The 14,254-nt window shown below is 42.5% G+C and overlaps 1 long non-coding RNA gene and 1 other non-coding gene across 4 annotated transcripts in view; one reads left to right on the forward strand and one right to left on the reverse strand.

Moving 5' to 3' along the window:
* Positions 1 to 8,407: 8,407 nt before the first annotated feature.
* Positions 8,408 to 14,254, forward strand: part of LOC103817716 (uncharacterized) — a 64,833-nt gene continuing 58,986 nt past the window's right edge. For all 3 annotated transcript variants that reach the window (XR_007778870.1, XR_007778869.1, XR_007778868.1), the window contains exons 1-2: positions 8,408 to 10,680; positions 12,815 to 12,905. This is a non-coding gene — a long non-coding RNA (uncharacterized LOC103817716). The remainder of the gene's footprint in view (positions 10,681 to 12,814; positions 12,906 to 14,254) is intronic.
* Positions 10,136 to 10,207, reverse strand: TRNAT-CGU (transfer RNA threonine (anticodon CGU)). The gene has a single exon. It is a non-coding gene; the product is annotated as a tRNA-Thr (tRNA).

Raw genomic sequence — 14,254 nt, forward strand, 5'->3', positions numbered from 1 at the left:
CTATCTCACAAAGCCAGTTACCTCACTAATGCACGGGGCTTTATTTCTGTTGATATTATCTTTATTTACTCTGCAGGTGTTGTAAGAAAGGTCCTGAAAAAAATTCCCAAGCTGAATAAGGCCTATCCATTCACATTTGAATACAGAATTATTGCCCTTGCCCCCAAACCTTGGAAACAGGAACTATTTGGGCATTTTGACAAAAGGCAAAACCCCCTGATTCTTTGTTTCTTTTTTCCATGTTTATACCTTTACCAAATTCCCTCCATGTTTGCACTGTTTGACTGAGAATAGCATATGGCATTGCAGCAAGGGATTAGTGTAGTTATTAACTGATGTGCACTGTGAATTGGGCAAATGATGCTTTAAATTAATTGATTCCACCAGAAGCTCAAGCCACAGGGTCTGAACCACTTTTCTACCATGTCTTCCACTGCAGGTGCAGCCTCCAGGTGACAGCAGCGCTTTTCCCCAAATCTCTTAAACCCATTTACAAAAATCCACTTCTTTGTTTTGTTTTTGCTTCATAGGCTTCTAAATACAATTTCCAAGGCAGGTAAAATTATCTTTTGAGTAATGTGCCTTAAAAAATATGCCTGAGCAGACTGGTTTGTGTTTGCATAGACCTTTCCCGTGGCATGAAGTCCAGGTTCTCCACAGGGAAGCAGTGCTGGTGTGTAACACTGCAGCAAGGAGCAAAGAACAAGGCAGAGTTTAAAGTTCAGACCTCGGGGGTCTGTGTTCTTGCCCTGGAAAAACTCTGGATAACTTCCTAGGAAAGGACAACTGATTCTGTAGCCTTTAGTAAGGCAAAATTTTAATTGTTCCAGGTCATGAGTTTCCAAACTTGGGGTCGTTACCTCTCTGTCTCTTTTTCTGTGGCTGGATCAGAGGGGAGTCACAAAACTCTTCTGTTGCAACACGAGATCAGGAGGTGTCAAAGGTTGAGGCCTTGCTTCAGAAAATGCAAGCTCCAAACCATGCCACAGGATTCCAGTGGAGATCCTGATCTTTTCACTGCTTTCAATAAAATTTCAAAAGTAAACAGATTAGGCCATTTGGCAATCCTCTGCTGATTCAGTGTGTTTGTGAGCTGGTTTTTAAAGGTTTGCTTAAAAATGCAGAAAAGTAATTGTAAAAATGCAGTTTTATATTTAATCTAAATAGAATGACAGCTAGTAGAACTTTCAATTTTGTAAGTTATAAATGCAATAAATAATTGGGTTTGATATTTCTAATTTTTTTCCAATAATTAATGACATTTTTATCTGAAGAAAATTTAAATTTTATTGCAAACATACCATCTACTCTATATCTCCTGTAAATTTATTTTTTCATATCAAATAGCAAGATAGACTGATCCCAGGTATTTAATTATTAATACTGTGGATACACAGTGCACTTCAGTAGTCTCAGCTCTGAGGCCAGCACCCCAAGCTGCACGCAAACCTGCTGGGAAAACCAGTGTGAGGGAAAGAGATCAAATTTTTATAACACAGATGTTGAGGAAATCTATCAATGTTTTGTCAAATCATCATTATTGAAGTAGCGATGAACATACTTTAAGTTTAAAATATATGCATGATATCTATAGCAGCAGAAAATTGTCTGTTCTACTGCACACCAGAGACAAACAGGAGCTCTTTCTTTAAGCTTATTGATGGGAAAAAAATGTGAATAAAAATATTGTATGAGGAAGGCCTACAGAAGCATAACTGTGTTCTTTAACACTGCTCATTAATCATTTAAATAGTGTATTAATTCTATAGCTAGGTTATTGGTGCTAGGAGCAATGCAAGTGAATTTTATATATCCTCAGTAGAGAGCCAGATAGAATCTATTTTAAAAAATAATCTAAAAATAGCTGATTAACAAAGTGTGATCTTCACATCTTAGTGGAAGTAGCTGCACAAAATTACATTTTAATTTAAGAGCTTTTAAGTAACAGTTGGTAAGAAGCAACTGTGGTATTTCAGCAGAGCAGAGCTGATCTTTGCTGATGTGTGGATGTGTTTCTCTTTTCCCTTAGAGCAAGATCCTCACATTGATCCACTTTCTCATCTCTGATTCTCTGCTCTTACATTCTCAGAATACTAGAGAAGAGACCACAGGAATTAAATAAATCTAAATCTGACAACTAAGAAGACTGGACAAGTCTGGAATGTATTCATAAACTAAGTACTAATATACTCTAGTATAAGTAAAAAATAAAAAATTTCTACAGTTATGTTTTTAATTTAATTGGCTAATGAAAATTTAACCTTTCATAAATGCTCCTTCTGAACAGTATTATTTTCATGGAAAATAGTAGCTAAAAAGCATATTAGCACCACAGTTCTGACCTAAGCTCCTCCAAATCAGATTTCAGTCTTAAACAAGTGAGGAATTTGTTGCACTGAGGTTTGGACACATCCTATTCCACTTTTGTTGCAATTATGTTTCTCTAAAATGTAAAACGTGAGAATTCTACAGAAAACCTTGATAACTCATCCTGATATTCATTTGCATAAATGTACAGATCCTGCACATAATCATCAGATAAATCACATGCCAACAACTCTGCTTTAACAATGTGTCACTGTCTCACTTCAGCTGAATTTCCAGGCCTTTCTAAAATACTGAAATTGATTCAGTGGGTATAGGTCAACAGTTAAAATTAACCTGACTACAGTGACAATGTGATCACAATGTGAATGTCTGGATGTTTATGTGTAGCTCAAGCAGGTGATTAGTTGGCATTAAATGTCAAAACTATGACAGACACATTTACACTAGCTGAGCTCCTGCATGTATTTTGTGTGAATATGCTGCATATATGAAACACTGTATAAATTACATTGTGTATCATGTGTTCATTCAGTGTTAAATATCTGTGCAGTATATTTGGAACCATGAGAAATTTCAGTACCTCTACCAGTGTTTTCAAGACTTTCTAGAGTCCCATGAGGAAAGTACAGCTATGTAACTTTTAAGTAAAAATAATACTTCCATTCTTTAGGATATTGACACCAAAATGTAAATAATAACTGATCTTAAATAGCTCTACCAAGCTCAGGTTTACACTGCCTTACACACAATAATATATTTCACAACTTTTAACAGTACAAAAATCAGCAGTCTTTAAATTGAATCATACACACGTAGACACACATAGACACACAGAAAGGATACATTACAACTGAATACTTCGTGAGCAAAAAAAAAAAAAAAAAGAGGATTGACAATACAAATGCTACCAGTGTTTAAAAGATTTTTTCCAGGTTTAAACTGTCTCTCTTTTCTAGGGACCATCTTTTCTCCCAATTCACCTGTATTGCACCCTTTGAAAGGTGACTTTTTCTTCAGCTTTTGCTGGCTTTTTAAGAGAAAAACACCAATAGTTAGAAAACTTCTATGTTTAACTTTTGGAATTATTTTATTTTCTATTCACTTTTTTTTTGCTAAAGACAACAATAAAGCTAGAACATGATTATTTATTTAAAGTGTATAATAGCCCTTTACTAAATGCAGCAGTTTACTACTAAGTTTACTGTCCAATGTAAGAGCCATAATGTGCTGTTTTCTTTTGCAGAACAAAGTGACCACCAAAAGCGGGACTTTGTGGGCCAGTTGGATAAAACATAAGCTCATCTCGCCCCCAAAACCCCGACTCTGGAACCACAGCCTTCCAAGATTCAATTTGTAAGTAAAGTATCTTTGTAAGACATGCCCAATCAACTGAGTCATTGCTTATAGAGTGGGTAATTTTCAGACTAATCAAAAGAGAACGTTATAGCCCAGTCACAATACATCCTCCTTTATTTTCTGGACAGCAGGAATTGCTAAGACACACAAATTGATTTTATTTATATTTTATGAATTATTTATCAAGCAGGTAAGAAGTGTCTATAAAATGGCACAGAGTAACACCTCTTAGACCCAGCACTCAAAATATCTATTAAGACTTCTTCTCAAAGTGTGCTACAAGTTATTATTTATCTGTTTCACTGTATTTCAGATTAAAGTTGACACATTCTAGAGAAATAGCTGTCATTATTCTAAATTTGTTATTGTACAATAAACTAGAAATTATTTTCACTTTACTTGAAAACAGGTCTCTTCCTGCTAACAATGATAGTCTCAAGTATTCAGCTCTACATCATCTTACTACCCTCAGTATTATGTTTCATAAGATCTTTCAAAGATGAGAGGAAAAGTAGAAATTCACAGACAAAAGGAACATATATTCTAAATCTTCACTTTATAATTCCAACAGAGCTTCTATATAAAATCCATGTTTAAAAGCATGATAGTTTACACTTGGATGGCTGAAGTAGATTAATGCTGTCAGTTACTTTAAAAGAAACTAATTACTGTCCTTGAAAAGCCACTATTACGTTCATTCTACTTTTGATAATCATAAAGCGGAGCTGAAGAATGCTGTCCTAGCTGAACTGCTTTATAAACACCAAATACATCCTGAAAGGAAAACGCAGAGAAGTTGGTGGAAATTCTGGCTAAGTAGAAATGTTTAAATAATTTCTCTTTCTACAGACTATACATTTTAACTGACTTATTTACGGCTGTGATGATTTAGGAGGTTTTTCTGTCTTTCACACGACCTGATCAGACGGTGCGTATCGACACCGCTCCGCACGCGCATTTGTAGTTATTTATGCCTGGCGAAAGTCACCGCAGAAGCCACGCGAAGGCAGCGGGACGGGACCGGTGGCCGGACACCGTGGGGAGCGGACACCCTGGGGAGCGGACACCTGTAGCTCCCGAGGGTGCCGGCACGGCGGCGAACCGCCCCTTCCCCGCGGGGCGCGGCGGGCCCGGCGCCCCGCCCGGCGCGCACCCTCCGCGGCCTGCGGCAGGTGGGCGCCGGGCCGCGCCGGGAGCTGCCCGGGGCCGCGCGCCCGCCGATGCGCGGCCCCGCGGCGCCGCCGCTCGCGGGGCGCCTTTCCGCGCCCGCGCTGCCTCGGCCGCGCCCGCACGCCCCGGTGCCCGCCCGCCGCGGAGCGGCCCCATCCCCGCTCAGGGCGCGGCCCCGGCCGCCCGCGGAAGGGGGTGCGGGGCGGCGGCCGCACCTGCGGCCTCGGCGGGGACGTCGCGGGGCCGCGCTGCTCCCCGCGGGCGGGCGGGCGGCGCGGAGCGGGGGCGCGGAGGGAGAGCGCAACTCACCACTTGTCAGTGCCCGCGGCGGTGCCCCGGCGAGCCGGGAACGGGAATGGATCAGCGCCCGCAGCGAGCGGGGATCCCGCGCACAGGCAGCCGCTCGCCGGCCAGGTCCCCGTTCTTGAAAGGAGACAGCCCTCCGGTCCTCGCTCCGAGCCGGCTCCTTCCGTTGGCAAAATCCTGACTCATTACATAAAAAGATCACCCTGCCAGGCGCCCTGAAACATTTCTTCATCACGGTCACGCCACAAGCTAAACAAGAGGCCACATCAAGGGGAGGGGGAGAGGGGGGAAGCGGAGAGGAAAAAAAAAAATCCAGAGGGTTTTATTCTTTCATTAAGATCCTCTTCCTTGAAAAAAGAAAAAAAAAAAAAGTGCAGGGAAAAAAAAACCTCAAAAAAAACCCCAAAGAGCAGCAGCCAGGGAAAAAACTAGAGAAGATTCACTCATTGTTGCCACAAAGACACCTCTCCCCTTCCCACTCCTTCTCCATGCTCATTCCTCCAACAGTGCTACAAAGACGTGCAGTCTGCGCCGGGAGTTGCGAGCCCGAGCCGTGAGCTCCTCAACTCCGCGGGGGCCGTGCCAGGAGACCCGGGGCGCACAGTCCTCTGCGAGGAGGTGTGGTGAGTCCAAGACCGTCCGAAAATTATTTTTTTTCCTAGAAACTACCACCAAATATAGTAACAGGGAAGGGGTATTCCTAGAAATTCGGGAGACGTCAGAAAGGGAAGATTTGTGAAATTCAGCTTCACTTCCTGCAGAGGGCTCCTAGCACAGGGATAAAAAAAAAAGGCAATAAAGTGCTTTTCATGCTTCTCTGATCAGATAATGGTTAAAAAAAAGACGGTAAAACACTTAACTCACATTTCTCCGATACAATCTAATAGTTTTATATGGGAAGAATGCTAATCAGTAACCTCCTTTCCTCATTTTCTAATAATGTTTATTAGATGGTTATCTCCTGTATTTATTTTCTCCACATCCTCATATCAGACATATGCACGCAGCAAATAAAAGGAATATGCATGTGAGTGAAAAATGGGCCAAATGATAACCCTCCCACATACCACAGAAACACGGAGTGCTTGTGTGTTATTTTAAACAGGCTTTGCCGTTTGCATCTTTCATGCTACACTGATGTGAATAATTCATGTCCCCACTGTAGATGTGTGCAATATTGTTACTCACATGAATCGGAATTTGTAGGTTGGCTTTTATTTAAGGGCTTTAACACTGAGTACTGCTGAGCACTGTCAGTCCCCATGGACCTAATGGTATCTTAGGCTCTTAATTAATTCAGCTCAGCAATTCACAGGATCAGGCCCTGGCCGACAAACGCAGACCTGCACGCTGTCAGGAACCACATTATTCCTCGTGTGTCTCCTAAATCTCTGTTTGCTTTGTACTAGTATCTAACACCCAATCCTGACTCATATTTTCTTTAAAAACACTATTTCATATGTTTCATAAGAAATAGAATTGGATGTTTGCAAAGCAGAGACAAATGAAGATGTTATTATAATCTTACTTATATAAAGATTTGTAGTGCATTTCTAATAAAGCATTATTTATCCAGGAATAGCAAAGGTTGCTATAAAAACCACAAAGACAGCTTTTGGGGGAAGATAATAGATTTCAATGTATGCAACTCTTGCAGGTTAATTGGATTTGCTTAATGAAATTCCCCTCAGCCACATGAAATCCTTGAGTTTGTTCTTTGAATTTCATTATGACTTGCAGAGTCTTCTCTGCCCCCAAATCAAATGCAATAAAAACACTGGAGTTGGCTTCACTTCAGTGTTCTATGAACACTCACATTACAGACACCTTGTCTTTCTGCAGCTTTGAAGGGGAATTAGCTGAGTTTACCTGACACTCCTGAGTGTGCTTTTACTCCTAAGTGTGTAAACTATTATTGCAGTGCTCAGTAAACAATTGCATCAAAATGCAATTGCATCAAAATGCATGCAGGTTTCACCAACATGCACCCACAGTGTTTCGTTAGCAATAATGCCTGGTTAGAAGTAGATTTACTTTAAGTAATCTCCTGGAATTCAAAACAGCTCTAGTTAATTGCAAAAAGGCCTTTTTAATCTGGCTGGCTTACTTAACGGCACACTGCTCCACTCTGCCTGTCACTCTCATTTCCTGAGTGAAAAAGTGAATGGCAGCTTCAAGCTCAGGATCTTTTAATCATTAAAAGAAATGGATGTGCTGTCCTCTGTTGGTCATACTGGTTGTCACAAGTAAAATTGAATTTAAAAGGCAGCAAAAGGCTGTTATAGCAGGGAAAAAAAAAAGAAAAAAAAAAGAAACTAAATTAAATTTGCTTCACCTGCTGCATTCACCAATAACACTGATGTTAGCTCAGTGTAAGGGATTCTTTGTTTTAAATTATGCAGTGACAGCAACTGGATTATGGAGAGGACTCATTTCACATGACTGTAGTACAAATTGTGCCCTGGCATTCTCTGATCCCTGGCTGCTGGTTCACCCTCTGTGCCCGGCGTGTGGGTGCCACAGTGAGCTGCAGGTGGCCTTACGAGCCATGGCTGCAGGGGATGCAGTGCTGGCCACAGAGGAAGTTTGGGCTTTAAATTTCACATTCCCCAGCCTGCTCTGGGACAGGGCCGTGTGTGTCGGGCAGTGCTCAGTGTGTGACCCGTGTGCTGTGGTGCCGTGGCAGCCGGGCAGCCCCTCGGGGCGTGGTGGCGATGGCAGCCCGGCCTTTGCTGGGCCGTGTGATGCATATTCCTGCTCGGCCTCTGCCGGGGTCCCTGGGAGCCCTGCTGTGCAGAAATGCCCTCTCTGAGCACTGCTGCTAAGCCTCGCTGGCTGCTCACTTCAACAGTACTATGTACATCTGGAGAGGACTGGGGGGATTGTAGCAAGGATGACTGGAGGTGTAGAAAACCTGGACTAAAAGGAGAGATTTTTAAATTTGGACATTGTGTTGTCTAAAGCAAATAGCACAACACTGAAAAAAAGGTTTAAGATCAAGTAAGTGACTCCATTGTGGCAGTAGACCCGTGTGATATGTTAATTATTTCTACCTCTTAACTGCTGCTGGAGTTACTACTTCTGGGCTGCACAAGTTTCTCCTAGGCTTTGAGTGAACAGATTGTTTTTTAATTACAAAATTAATTTCAAGTAGATAACCACAAGACGTGTCTTAAAATGTTACTTAGCAACATTGTTATCATGCTAATAGTTCAGCAATGTTACTCCACAAAATGTAAAAGTTCTGTCTGCAAACTGTGGAAAAACAGGCTCTGTGTTATCTGATTTCTGTGTCATCTAACAGACTTACAGACCTCAAACCATCATTAAGAGGGTTGGACACAGCCACAGCTCTTATGCATACCTGGCTTTGTCCTAGAAATATATTATTTCCAAAAAACAAGCACAAATTTATGAAAGCTTTACTCATCAGTGGCAAGGTGGCTCATCTCCACCCTCCCTGAGAGGCTTATCCTTGAGATTGTAGTAAACAGAAAGCAATATTTATTAGATATGTGTTTTGTCCTTGAGTTTGATTTTTGCATTTAGTTTTTACAACCCTCCTATGAAAGCAGTTTCAGGGACATGGATGTACCTCAGTGTCGTTTGTATCCCTAAGTAAAAATATCTAAGAATATTTACAAAATCCAGTGTAAATGGTTAAGGACATTTATTTCTGTTCGTACAACAAATATACAGTTTATATTCCTGACAGCAATGGTGCAGAATATGAGAGGAAGATTTGTCAGGCAGAGACCAAAATTGATTGTGTAGACACAGTGATCAGTAAAATTTCAAATGGTAAGTAAATATCAAACATGAATCAATAAAGATTTCCTTCAATTAGTAATTCTTTTCCTATTTACACTGGTAGGATGCGTTTAAGTGCTGTCAACCCTTTAACTGTGTGTTAAGGTTCGGTGCCTGGTCCTGTCAGTGTCACTGGGTTGGACCTCCCTCCTGGCCACTTGCAGTGCTGCTGGATCAGCTGTGTCCAAAGCACCCAGTGTTTGCTTCACCTGGAGAAGGGGAGCACTGCTGGGCTCCAGTGAGCGTAAACACCACACCCTTTCCTTACCCATTTTCAGTGTCACAGGGAGGTTTTTTCTATTAGAAAATAGGAAATGTAAAGTACACACGAATCAGATTGCAAATAATCCTTCTAAGTGATTAGTGATAGAGATGAAGAAACCTCATGGTTTACCGATCAGAAGAAAGAACCAAATTAATAAATACTTAATTACATGGTGGCAGGGTGGGGGTTAACCAGTGAAAGAGACCTGGGGGATTACAGGATGATCTTCATAGCTGCAGCCTCTGGAGAAGGCTCTCTTCAAACAAGAGTTTGAAGGAGCTGGAGGATCTCTTCAAACAAGACCCTGCAGAGGCTCCACTTGTTCCTCCCAGGAATGACTGCATGGTAGGGTAGGCACCAGCACTTGTGCTGTGTAGAAAAGGCGTTTGACATGACTTCCACTAGACCTCAGCAGTCATCTTGGCCTTTCACATTTCAAACTATTTTTTGTTTCTTCAGGCTGAGCTGAAGGTCTCTTGAAGGCAGGTTTAAGCTCCAAGAAGAAACGAAGAAAAACTGCTCTGTTCCTGTAGATGTGAGCAGGCGATCATGCAGCCGCTGAGGCATGGGCAGGAATGACAGAGGTGAAGGCAGGGCTGGCACAACATCCACCAGAGCCCTTCGCGGCGCCCGGAGGACCCGTGCCCGGGTAACCTGTGTTCGAGCAGGGGACACTCCCCGTGGGCATGGCTCTGCTGTTGCCGGGTGCGCTGCGGCGGCCGCAGCTCTGCCGAACCGCCATGCCTGGAGCCGGGCGGGTCGGGGCGGCCGCAGCTCTGCCGAACCGCCATGCCTGGAGCCGGGCGGGTCGGGTCGGACGCTCCCTAGAGGGTCTCGGCTGCGGGGCTCCGCCTTCCCCTAAAAAGCATGGGGAGAGCACCCGCCTGCGCGGACTCGCCAAGGCACGGACGGGGTTCGAACCCGTGATCTTCGGTTTACGAGACCGACGCCTTACCACTTGGCCACCGCGCCTGCGTTAAGGGCTTCTCCTGATGCCTTTCTATCGCTGGCGCCACTCCCGCGCGCCCGCCCACGACCCGCCCTCGCGCGCGCCTGGGCTGCCACCTGCCGGGGCGCGCGCTGCCCTGAGGCGCTGAGGGCGCGGCGGCGGCTGAGGGGGCGGAACGGGAGGGAGGGACGGATTGGGACTGCCACCGCTCCCCGTCTCGTTCTGGCTCTCGCTTTCCCTTCGTCTCCCTCTGGCTCTCCCTCTCTCCCTTTCCTGGAGCTGCCAGGAGTCTCCCCTCCGGCCGTGGAGGCGTTCTGAGGGCAGCGCCCTCTGCAGCGGCCGCCCCGGGGCTGTAAGGGTGCGGTATCCGGAGACGGCACCCGAGGGGCTGCCTCACATCAACCAGCACGGCTGAGAGAGGGAGAAAAAAGCGGGATTAAAGTTTTCCTCCTCCAAGAAAAGAAGCAGGAATGCAAAACGTTGGGCTAACTAAATGGTAAATATTGAATTAAACACACTTGCTGCCTGGTACTGTTCCCTCAAAAAACTCAGTGTCGTGAATTGCAGAGGAGATACTAGATGTTTTCTAGACGGGATATCCTAGATTTTTACAAGTGTAGTTTTTTACAACTAAAACAAAGGTTTTAGTTTTCATTTAATGCGTTGTGGAGGTCTGATTAAATTCTCCATGAAACTGTTGCTTGATATCCAAGTTTTATATTCCTTTTGGTGTGGTTTTGGTTTCCTTGTGGAAGGCGGACGTGAACATATTGCAGAGGTGCCATTGTAAAGGGTTAGATCCGAGTACTGATTTGGTAATGCTGTAATGCAGGTGTGTTACAGGGTTGATATAGAACCAAAATAACTCGGCTTGGAAGAGACCTTCAAAGGTCCACTAGTTGAACCACCCTGCAGTGAGGAGGGAAATATTTATGTATCCTTTTGAGATGTTCTTTAAACTGTCATCATGGAAAGTCGTGCCTGATGCCTTGAATGTATGAAAATATTTTAGTTCTTTAAAACTTATGATTTGTTAGTTTGTCTCTGATAACTCTATGCCTGTCTGTATTTCAACAAAGTAATTTGAATTGGCTTGCCCTGCAGTGAAAAGTGTTTAATTTAAATTACCTTACTGGATAGTCAGCCCTTGTAAAGCTGCCCTGAAAGTCACCTGGTTTTCCAGTCCCTATCAGCATAACTGATGGCCTGGCAGTCTGAATGCTTGCTGGAATTGATCTGCTAGTCTTGTTCATCACATGCCCTCATCTGGATTATGGAAAGCTAGGAAATGAGAATAGCACTGTTGTATTCTGCTTTTGTCTTGTCAGTGTATCACGGCAGCATTTCAAAGTGGGATGGTGTGTAGGAGTGGAAACTGCCTCCCTCAACTCTCACACCTGTAATGCTTATGCACGGGTGACCTCAGAGAGCCACTTATCTCTCCTGGTTGAAGGAGTTACTCTTAGTATTACCAAGCTGGCAGCAGAAAGAAGTTCAGTTTTAAGCATTCATGTTTGGCTGATGATATGCCATTTCTGGCCTACTTGCTTATTACAAAATATCCTCTTTTATGTGCCATATTTGCCAGTTGTAACTTGTCATCACAGTTCCTGTGCAGCTCACATCTGTGTTTATTAATGGTTTTGGATCCTTTTAAGCTGAGAGGAAAGTTTGTGGTGAGTGCAAGGGCTGTTTGAATTGTTGGTGGAATTCATGTGAGTTTTATGTCTTCAACACACTACATTGTAATAAATGTATTCGCTTGGCATTGGAAATAGTATTTAATGGTAAATCAACTTCTATTGATCAAGTTCTTCCTTAACTCTATGGGGAGATGGAAACTTCAATTTGAATTCATAAAGATCTCCTAACTAGATTAAGAGGAAATTCTTGATAAGGTTTAAAAAATTTGTCTACTTTCTGAGCATAACTTCCTTAGTGTGTCTGGAGAAACTGTTTCTATCTAAACAAAGTGTTGTTTAATGGTGAGCTGATTTGTTGCAATAGTTTTTATGATTAAAAATTCACTTGATTTTAAAAAACTGAAATTGCCCTTTTGGTGTCTGGATACTTTGGTCTGGAAGTGTCTTTTATGCTGGCCCTTCCCCTTGTTTGAGTTGGGTGTTAAAGCCCTTCCTCCATGCTGAATCCTCCTTGTGCATTAAGGGCCGTTCTCTTCTGACCAAGCTTCTTTTAAATACGTGGCTTTTCAAAAGGGATGTCTTAGAGGACTCTGTTGCTGAAAAGATACTGTCAGTGATTTTGTTGGATGGAGAAATAATCACCAGTTGCCTTTTTTTTCTTTCTTTCTTTCCTTAGTCTCGCACATATGAAATGGAGGTGTTGCTTTAGGAGAGGCTTTAGTGTCTGTTTCCATGTGCAAAACAAGGCCTTTCAACACATTCCCTGACTCTTCTAAGATACATACAGGGGGACAATCCAATATATTTATGTATATATGGTGCAATTGAGTTTTATAAAGACTTGCTATGGGATGCTGAGTTTTGTATAGACTTGCTATGGGATGCTGAGGAGCTGAAATGCTCCTCAGTTGCAGCTACTTGAGCTTTGACTTTGTCTTAGCTGTATGAAAGAATGTTTCTGTTCACTATTTTACTTTCTAACCCCAGCACTTGTCTTGGAAGGGGTTCAAGAATGATGCAGTAGATGGCAGAAGGGCCCCACAGTCCTTTTTCTGCACTGAAGACTGGAGACTCACAGGTAATTTTTTTACATTAAGGGAAGTATTTATCTTAGAGTTTCTCATTTAATTTATGGATAAACACTTAAAGAAAAAAGCCCCAGCCCCTGGCTGTTGGTTCTCAGAAGCTCTAATTTGTTACTTTGATTTTGGAATGTCTTGGTGAAGTTGCAGACTATACTTTGAGGTGTGGGGAAATCCATGTGATTTCTTTGCCATCAAAGAAACATCTCCTGCTTGAGAGGCTACAAATACTCTAAGAAATGTGTCCCTCTAGCAACATCTGTACAATAAACAACAAGCCAACAGGCAGGAGCAAATGGTATTGAATGTGGTACAGACAAATGTGCTGATGGCCATCTGTACAGCATGTTTGAATAAACTGAGTTTTTATTGAAAATCAAGGTTTAGCCTGTGGAAGTTCACTCAGCATAATCTCAAGTTTTATCAAGCCTTGTTTTGTTTTTACATCAAATAGTAATATGAACATAGCTTGTGAAAGGTTATGTGTTTATATTTTGTCACTGTAAAACAATCAAGCCCCCAGACTGTCAGCTGGCAGCAAAACAAGTGCTTTATCTTTGTTATACTCCAGCTGTAATTTCTTTAATGCACAAATACATGGTCAAAAAGTGCTGCACTTGTTTTGCAATATTTGTGTTTGGTGTGTGATATCAAAGGTAAGTTTGTGGCCCATACAACCTACAAAATTTTACAATGGTTAAAGTTCACAGAGCAAAGGTATTATATGAAATTTACAGTGTTTATTAGTAGTTTTTAATTTTTTTTCAGTTTTACTCACTTAATTACTACTTACTGCTTTATGGAGTTTTTAATATTTGGCCAAGTATCAAAATTTCTGATGTTATCAGTGTAGAACAGACTTTAATGAGGAAAGGGTGGGTGATTAGTACAGGACTGCCTTCACAAGGGGAAGTGTAACACTAAATATTTAAATGAAACAGCTTCGTCTTTAAAAGAAGCTTGTGCAAACAAGCTCATTCTCCTGAAAAAATGCATTCAGGTGTTCCAGAAGCTGAGCAGAATGCAAATCAAAAATAAAAAATCTCACAACCCAGCACATCTTGAAAACCTTGGAAGAATTTGGGAAAGTCATGTATTGAAGTGCATTACAAGAGGTTTGTAGTGAGATTGGACAAGGAGGAACGGATTCAAATGGACAGTGCTGAGATACTGGAGTGAGTCACTCAGAGAAGCTGTGGCTGCCCCATCCCTGGCAGTGACAGGGCTTGGAGCAACCTGGGATAGTGGAAGGTGTCTCAGCCCAGGCAGGGAACAAGATGAACTTTAAGGTCCATTGGAACCCAGGCCATTCTATGAGTAAATGGTGCTATATTAAAAATTGTAA

The sequence above is a fragment of the Serinus canaria genome, chromosome 14 (assembly GCF_022539315.1).
Source record: "Serinus canaria isolate serCan28SL12 chromosome 14, serCan2020, whole genome shotgun sequence".
NCBI classification, from domain to species: Eukaryota; Metazoa; Chordata; class Aves; order Passeriformes; family Fringillidae; genus Serinus; species Serinus canaria.